Source organism: Hevea brasiliensis, chromosome 7 (assembly GCF_030052815.1).
Source record: "Hevea brasiliensis isolate MT/VB/25A 57/8 chromosome 7, ASM3005281v1, whole genome shotgun sequence".
Taxonomy (NCBI): Eukaryota; Viridiplantae; Streptophyta; class Magnoliopsida; order Malpighiales; family Euphorbiaceae; genus Hevea; species Hevea brasiliensis.
Window position 1 is genome coordinate 103253216 of NC_079499.1, and position 8914 is coordinate 103262129.

Below are 8914 nucleotides of genomic sequence, written 5' to 3' on the forward strand. Positions count from 1 at the left end.
GACTAGCAGACAAGTTACTTTTTTGTTTTACCTCGCTACCATTAGGCCAGACGTCACTCTCTAAGTTTACTTCCATTCATTTTCCCCTCAGCTACAGCCGATGAAATAATTTTCAGATCTAGTCAAATTTAGCCAGAGTGGTGTTTTAAAGACAAAACTGACAATAATAGCGTTAGCGTCGGTTTTCATGCCGACACTCTTATCCAGTATATTAAAAAAAAAAAAATGCAAACAGAAACTGAATAATTAATTAATTTAAAATTATAAAAATTAAATAACTGTATTATTTAAATAAATGATTAAATAATTAATTTTATTAAAATATAAAAAATTAAATAGTATTTTTCTAAAAATAATTATCTTGTCTGGTATGAAATTCATGCCTGTTGTGGAAAAAAGAAAAAAATTCCATAGGTATGGGGAGCGTAAGGACCAAAGCAAAATTAGCTTCTACAATTTTTTTTTAGGGCTTCTACTTTTTTACAGCAACTTAGCAAGACACTGGCAGGTTTTGCGTTGCAATGAATTTTTTGTTATGCTTGATTTTCAGTTTAATTTGAGTCACATTTTAAATCTTAATTAGAGTTTTAAGTAATTTTTCATATAAATTTCGGTAGACGTGAATTTTGAAATTTGATTTCTTCACTTTTTTCTATTTTTTTAAGTTTTTAAATTTCTTTAAATCATCTTTTAATATACTATTAACTTTCAATTTATCATTATAATCTATTAAAAATATCAAAATTTCAAAAATTAATATAATTATTATAATAATAATAGTAATAACTACTCCACTTCTATTTCTTCATTTAAAAGATGTTTAATCATTTTTTCAATAAAAGAGAAAGGCAGAATCTACTTTTAGTGTTCTTTGAAAGACTCAAGTAGATTATATTTTAATATATTGCAAGCTTTAAAGATCCGTAAAAAAAATATTTATATTAAAAACATAAATAAAAATTTTATTTTCTAATAATATAAATTATTAAATTTATTTCTTCTAAATAAATTTATTATGTATCAATAATTAATAAAATCATTTAATTAATTCAATTGAAACAAAATTTTAATGATTTATTATATATAATTTAGTTTAAGACTAATTAATATTAATAACACAACATTTATTATTTATTTATTATAATGCATTGAATAAAATATAATTTAATAACAAATATTTAAATGTAAAGTCTTCTTGTGTAGAGTTTTTTTTTTTATATTTATCATTTATAAAAAAAATAAAGATTTCTTGATCAAACTTTCTTTTAAGCTTAATTTAGCAATATTAATTAAAAAAAATTAAATTAATTAACCTATAAAAAGAAACCTAATGTTATTTTTATGATAAATAGGTTTATGTTGACCCCACAAGCTCAAAGGAGCATAGATTTTGATGATACCAAAACTCAACTAGAATCAAACTAACATTGTTTTAAGTATTGTGTATCTCAAAGAAAAATGATACAAGGATTTTATAATGGATTCGTGCTTTTGAAGAAATGATGACAATCTAAGGATAACACAGGACGAATCAAAGGAGATAAAAGAAGAAAATGTTACCTTCCAAGGCTTCATTGAAAATCAGATTTGAAGGTACATCTAGTATAGAAGTTAGTTTTAATTTCTAGAATTGGTTGTGAAAAGAATTGAGGAGTAAAAGTCAATGATGCTTATTTTTAATCCCTCAAAAGATTTTCTTTTTAAAATATCATTATTGGCCTAAAAAGTGTTTGACTATGATTTGGAGTAAGGTTTTATAGTTTTGAAAGTTATGCAGAAAAGTTTTCCTGGTATGCTAATTGGTTTGCTACTTATTTTAGTATGCTAACTGGTTTGCTATTTTCTCAAGTATGCTAACTGTTTCAACTCTGCACAACATCGCAGAAAACGACAAAATAACGGCCATTTTCTTGAAATTCGTATCTGTAACGTTCAAATGAGTTCTGCAACGGTAAAAAATGTTCCAAAGCTATAAATACACCTTCCTTTGGCCATTTTGCACTTAATGAAAGTCCCTCTACTGTTCAAAATCATTAAAGCTTTCATTCAAAAGTGCTCAAAGTGATTTATTGCTCTTCATTGGCTTATTTACTCAACTCTTCTTTATAGATTCTGTTGTATTGAGTGAGAGTGAGTTTTAAACACATTATTATCATTTGTGAGAGGTCATTCAAGCACCTATTGAAGCTTGGTTGTGAAAAGTGTTTGGGTTAACACTTGGTAGAAGTGTGAAGCTACTTGTAAAAGCTTTGTTGTGAAGATTTGTAAAGGGCTTTGTCTCTTGCCTTGAAAAGAGAAGAATAGTGGAGTGAAGACTCAAAGTTGAATCTTTGAGAGAGTGGATGTAGGCTAGTTAAAGCCGAACCACTATAAAAATTTCAGTGTTCATTTTCTCAACCCTTGCTCTTTACATTTATGCAATTTAGCTTTATGATTGATATGCTTTTGCTGATATGAAAGTTGATATTGTTTGCTGTCAATCTTGCTGCTAACTGAGAAAATTAGTTTACTGCTAAATCTGCTTTTACTGCTAAATCTGCTGATATCTGATTTAATCTGCATGTTGTTTGATCTGCTGTCAGTTAGAATATTTGGTATACTGCTCTGGTTGCTGTGTTAAAAACGTATTCAGATTACTGATATATTTACTGAATGTTAATATAGTCTGTTATATCAGTATACTGATTGCATATAGCTTAACCTTGAGTCAACTTGTCAATAGAGCTATATTGTTCATTTTTCACATTAGTTAATTGAGTTGAACCTAGCTGCAATTTTCAAAGGTTTTGAGCAAGAACCGAAAATTGTTTTTAAAAGTCCAATTCACCCCCCTCTTGGACATATTTTGGGACATCAATTTGGTATCAGAGCTTGTCTCTCTTGCTTGAGGATTAAACCCCTTAGAGTGATCCACACACATGGCTAGTTCATCTAGAAATTCTGCTGGTATACCTGCCCCCTTAGCTGAAGGTTATTCCATCACTAGACCACCACTTTTTAATGGCACAAATTATTCCTTTTGGAAAACTAGAATGAGAAACTTTATACAATCTGTTGACATTGATGCTTGGAGAATAGTTAAAGATGGTCCTTATATTCCTTATAAAACCAGTGAAGGAACTGTACAAATTCCTAATGCTAAAGTTGAATTTGATGATAATGATTGGAAGAAAATTTCTACAAATGCCAAGGCTATTAACATTCTTCATTGTGCTCTTGATATTAATGAGTATAATCGTGTTTCAGGATGTCAAACTGCAAAAGAAATATGGGACAAACTAGAAGTCACATATGAAGGAACTGATGTGGTAAAAGAGTCAAAGGCAAACCTCCTCATCCGTGATTATGAATTATTTGAGATGAAACCTGGTGACACTATTCTTTGAGATGAGTGCAGTTCTGGACCTTGTAAATCTACTTAAAGCTCTTGGAAAGAGATTTGAAGAACAAGAACTTGTAAAGAAAATTTTGAGGTCTCTTCCAAAGACGTGGGAAGCAAAGACTCTGTTATTCAAGACACCAAGGATTTGGAAAATACACCTATGATGAGTGATTGGTTCTCTCATTGCACATGAGATGATTTATAAGAAAGATGAGAATGAAGGTGATCAAAAGAAAAAGAAAGGGATAGCTTTCATATCCGAAAAAGTAGATGAGAAAAAGAAAAATGTTGCTCTTAAAGCTAATTCAAGTGATGATTCAAGTGCTTCAAGTGATGATGATGAAGATATGGCTATGATAGTCAAAAGATTCAAAAGAGCATTTAGAAAAGGTGGAAGCAAATACAAGAAGTTCACAAAGAAATATGCTCCAAAGACTCCAAATCATTCAAGTGAAATAGTTTGTTATGAGTGTAACAAACCAGGCCACATTAAGCCAAAATGTCCTACTTTGAAGAAGAAAAATAAGTTTAGAAAGGACAAAAGCAAAAAGGCAATGGCAGCAACATGGAGTGATAGTGACTCTTCATCAAATGATGAAACAAGTGACAAAGAGGCTGCAAACACTTGTATGATGGCAATTGAAGAAAAAAGTGAAAGCTCACACATCGAAGATAGTGAAAATGAGGTAAATCTTGAACTTTCTAATGTTGATGAATTAGAACTTGCATTTGTGAAGACATATGATAAGTATAGAACTTTTAAAAAGAAATGCAAAATTTTAGTTCATGAAAATTGTGCTTTAAGATCAGAAAATATTTCCTTGAGTATGGCTTCAAAGGAAAATGAATTTTATAAATCTCAAATGAAATTATTTAAGGAAGTTAATGATGAGCTTCAAAAATCAAAAGATGTGTGTGAACAACTTCTTGAGAAAAACAGAATTCTTGAGGAAAAAGTTGAATCTTTGACAAGAGATTTATCTAAATTTACAAAAGGAAAAGAAACACTTGATATACTTCTTGGGAATCAAAGATTTACAAATGAAAAATCTGGAATTGGATATGATGGATTTATGAAGTATGGAAAATACAAACAATTTTTTGTTAAAGCTACATCCTTTTCTCAACCAAGTATTACATGCTTTTATTGCAATCACAATGGTCATATGATTAATGCTTGTCCTATTAGGAAAGGAACCTTTAAGGCAAAGAAAGTATGGGTGCCCAAAGGAACCCTACCTAATGTTACTAACATCCAAGGACCCAAAGTTGCTTGGGTACCTAAGAACAGTTAACTAATTTCAGTGCGCCTAAGGAGTATCTTTGGAAAGCAGAACATTGGTACATTGATAGTGGCTGCTCTAGGCACATGACAGGAAATAAAGGCAAGTTTTCCTCTTTTACCTTGAAAGAAGAAGGTTATGTGAAATTTGGTGATAAAAGCAAAGCTAAAATTGTTGGATGTGGAACTATTGGTAAAAATCCTTGCATTGAGAATGTTGCATTAGTCCAAGGATTAAAGTACAATCTTTTAAGTGTTAGTCAACTTTGTGATAATGGTTTTAAAGTCATTTTTACTTCTTCACATTGTGAGATTCATGGAAATAATGTTATGTTTGCTGGTGCTAGAATAGATAATATTTACTTACTTGATTTAACAAGTCTTGAAGAAAATTGTGAAACATGTTTTATGACATCAGATGATAGTGCATGGTTATGGCATAGAAAATTAGGACATGCTAGCATGAGTACACTTGCTAAACTTTCTAGAAAGAACCTTGTTAGAGGACTTCCAAAGCTAAGATTTGAAAAAGAATTTCAATGCAAAGCTTGTGCACTTGGTAAGCATACAAAATCATCTTTTAAATCAAAAAATGTTGTAACTACGTCTAGACCATTGGAATTATTACATCTTGATCTTTTTGGTCCAATCACACCTAGAAGTCTAGGAGGCAAGGTATATGCATTTGTAATTGTTGATGATTTTTCAAGATTCACATGGGCTTTCTTTCTTGCTCATAAAGATGAAACCTTTGATATATTTGAAGCTTTTTACAAAAGAACTCAAAATGAAAAAGGATATTGCATTACATCTTTGAGGAGTGATCATGGAAAAGAATTTGAAAATAATTTGTTTGAAAATTTCTGCTCTCAAAATGGTATTTATCATACATTTTCAGCTCCTAGAACTCCACAACAAAATGGAGTTGTTGAAAGGAAAAATAGATCTTTGCAAGAAATGGCAAGAACAATCTTTGAATGAAAGCAGTTTACCAAAATATTTACAAGAAATTTGTAAATACAGTATGCTACATTTTAAACAGAGTTTCCATTAGAGCTATTTTAAAGAAAACTCCTTATGAACTTTGGAAAGGAAGAAAACCCAATATTGCATATTTTCATGTCTTTGGTTGCAAATGTTACATTTTGAATAACAAAGACAGCAATCTCAAGAAATTTGATGCTAAATCCTGTGAAGGAATATTTCTAGGCTATTCAACAAATAGCAAAGCATATAGGATCTTCAATAGAAAAACATTGACCATGGAAGAATCAATGCATATACTTTTTGATGATGCTAACACTTCCTTGCAAAGGAAAGATTCTTGTGATGATGAGATTGAGCAGATTCTAAACTCAAAGAGTTCAAATAATGATGAGCTTGAATCAAAAGAACCAGTGGAGGATGATCAAAATGACAAAGAAGAAGAACTCCCTTGCTCCACAAATATTGAAATTCAAGATGACTCCCAACCAAATGTGGAAGAACTACAAATTGAGGAACCTCAACATCAAGATATTCCACAAGAATGGAGGTACCATAGAAATCATTCCAAAGATGACATTCTGATGCATACATTTTGCATAGTCATTTAGGTCTAATTTTATAGCCATTTTATTCTATTATTAGTTATCTTTAACTAATTTCATTAGTAAATTAGTTAGTTTTTCATAATTGTCGATTTTGGATTAATTTGTAATTTTTACTTTGTTTTGTAGGAAAAATGGTGTTTTTGAAGGACTGAAGAGAATTTTGCCATTGAGGAGTGTCTTCTACAGCCAAAGATGTCAAAAACAAGTTTTCAAGCTGAAATATGCATTGACCAAATTGTGCATAACTTGCCGCATAAGCTATGCAGATCTGCATAAGGAGAAAGATCATCATTTGAGAACCAGTGAAATGTGCATAAGGAGACAGATAGCGATGCACATTCTCGCCTCCCTTATGCACATTCACGGAATTGTGCATAACCTATGCACCAAGTCATGCGATTTCGCATAAGTGACTCAGAACCAGCGCATAAGGGATGCATAACTTATGCGATCCACTTATGCAGTCCCATAAAGAGTTCATTAATGAGCTGGCAGAAGATTCCCTCAATCAATTCCTCCTAGAACATACTATTTTAGGGCTCCATGTCAGAAAAATGCTATAAATAGTCCCATTTTCCCATTTTAGAGGGGGACAAGGAGCAAAGAAGAAGAGGAGAAAAGAGGCAGAATTTGAGGAGTCACTTTCACCTTCCACACTATTTTCAACCAAGATTTGCAGATTTCTTTCTTCCCATAAATTTTCTATACTTCTAGTGTTTAATTTCTTATTTCTTAGCTTAGATTAAAGCTTTATTTCCATTTAAACTCATCATATCTTGTAAGCATTATGGATAGTGAGTAGTTTACTTTTGATTCTGGAGTAAGGGTTGTAATATTTGAGATATTTTGTGGATTTTGATTGGGTAATCCATATTTTGTGGTCTTAATGAGTTTTATTCATTTCTTGTATGCTTAATGACATGCTTAGTGTAGGATCCCATTAAGTGATGTTCTTAATCCATGGTTGAAGCACCGAAAGGAGAAGACCTTGTGATAGATAATCAAGAAATTGGACTTAATTAACTTAGACCTAGAAATAGGCTAAGGATTAAGAGGATTCACAGATTAATTAAAGAACTTAATGGGTCTTAATTAATTCTAACTCCACGAAAGTAGGATTAGTTTGATTAAGGCACTCTTTGTCTCACTCGAAAGGGAATTCAAAGGATTTAAGAATTAATCTCCTTAAAACCCATAAGTTTCATAAAATTGGATAACCGATTTAAAATCCCAAAATAGCTCGAATATGAAATCCCGAAATCCGGAATCACCTTTTTATCATTGTTAATTTCTAATCGAATTTAATCATTTGCCATTTTGAATATTGCCATATTTGAACTTGCTTATTTCAATTTGATGCAATTTTAGTTTAATTAATACATTGTTGAATAGAATATTAATTTTGCACATTTAGATTGCATACTCCATTACCCATTAATTCATTATTTTAATTTCATAAATACTTCGATTTAGTCAACTTTTATATCGAAAATTCAATCATTAACACAACTCCTCGTGGGATCGATATTTTTCTATACTACTTGTACGACCCGTGTACTTGCGGTTGGGACGCATCAAGTTTTTGGCGCCGTTGCCGGGGAGTTGTTTGTTTAAGATTGAATTCTTGATTATTTTAGTTGATTATAGTTTTATTTTTGTTATCTTTTCATTTTTGTGTTTGTTTGTTCTTTTTCAGGTACTTTTAATCTTTTATGAGAAGAGCTAGAAGCTCAAGTGACACAACCTTACTGTTCAATCCTGAAATTGAGAAATTTTGTAAAGCCAACAAGAAAGAGACCAGAAAAAGGAAGGAAGCTTTGAGAGAGATTGAAATTGAAGCAGACATGGCTGATGAAAGAATTAGAATTGGTGTTGGTAATGCTGGAAATGGTCAAAACAATGAAAATGAAGCCCACGGAGAAGAAGTTGTTAATGCAAACGTGCCTAGGGGAAGTATGATGGATCATGCTTTTCCACGTTTTGATGATTTGAGAGAGAGCATAGCAAGACCAAGGATTGATGCAAATAGTTACAAGATGGATTTTGGAGTTCTTCAAATGATTCAAAATTCTCAATTTGGAGGACATCCTTCTGAAAATCCACACACACACCTGAAGAAGTTTGCTATGATTTGCGACATGCAAAAACAACCTGGAGTGTCTGATGATGCAGCAAGATTGAAGCTATTCCCATTCTCTTTGAAAGATAGAGCATTGGATTGGCTTGATTCTTTACCTCACAACTCCATTACAAATTGGGAGCAACTCACTGATGCATTTCTTGCACAATATTTTCCACCTGGAAAAACTCAAGAGTTGAGGAATCAAATGACAGCTTTCAGACCAAGAGAAGATGAAACTCTCTATGAGTCATGGATGAGATGGAAGGAATTAGAGAGATTATGCCCACATCATGCCATTCCAAAATGGATGATAAATCAGAATTTCTACACAAATGTCACTCCTGCAATCAGAGGAATTATTGATGCTCAAACAGGAGGAGAATTTATTATAAAGCATGAAGATGAAGCTTATGAGCTATTGGAGAAAATTGCAAAGAATACTCATCTTTGGAGTAGTCCAAGAGGACCAGCTCCAACTCAGAAAAGGCAAGCTGCTGGAATGTATGATCTTGATCCATTCAACATGATTAATGCAA

At 31.7% G+C, this 8914-nt stretch overlaps 1 non-coding gene across 1 annotated transcript; it reads right to left on the minus strand.

Moving 5' to 3' along the window:
• Positions 1-8567: 8567 nt before the first annotated feature.
• Positions 8568-8675, minus strand: LOC131181779 (small nucleolar RNA R71). The gene has a single exon (XR_009150257.1). It is a non-coding gene; the product is annotated as a small nucleolar RNA R71 (small nucleolar RNA).
• Positions 8676-8914: the final 239 nt, after the last annotated feature.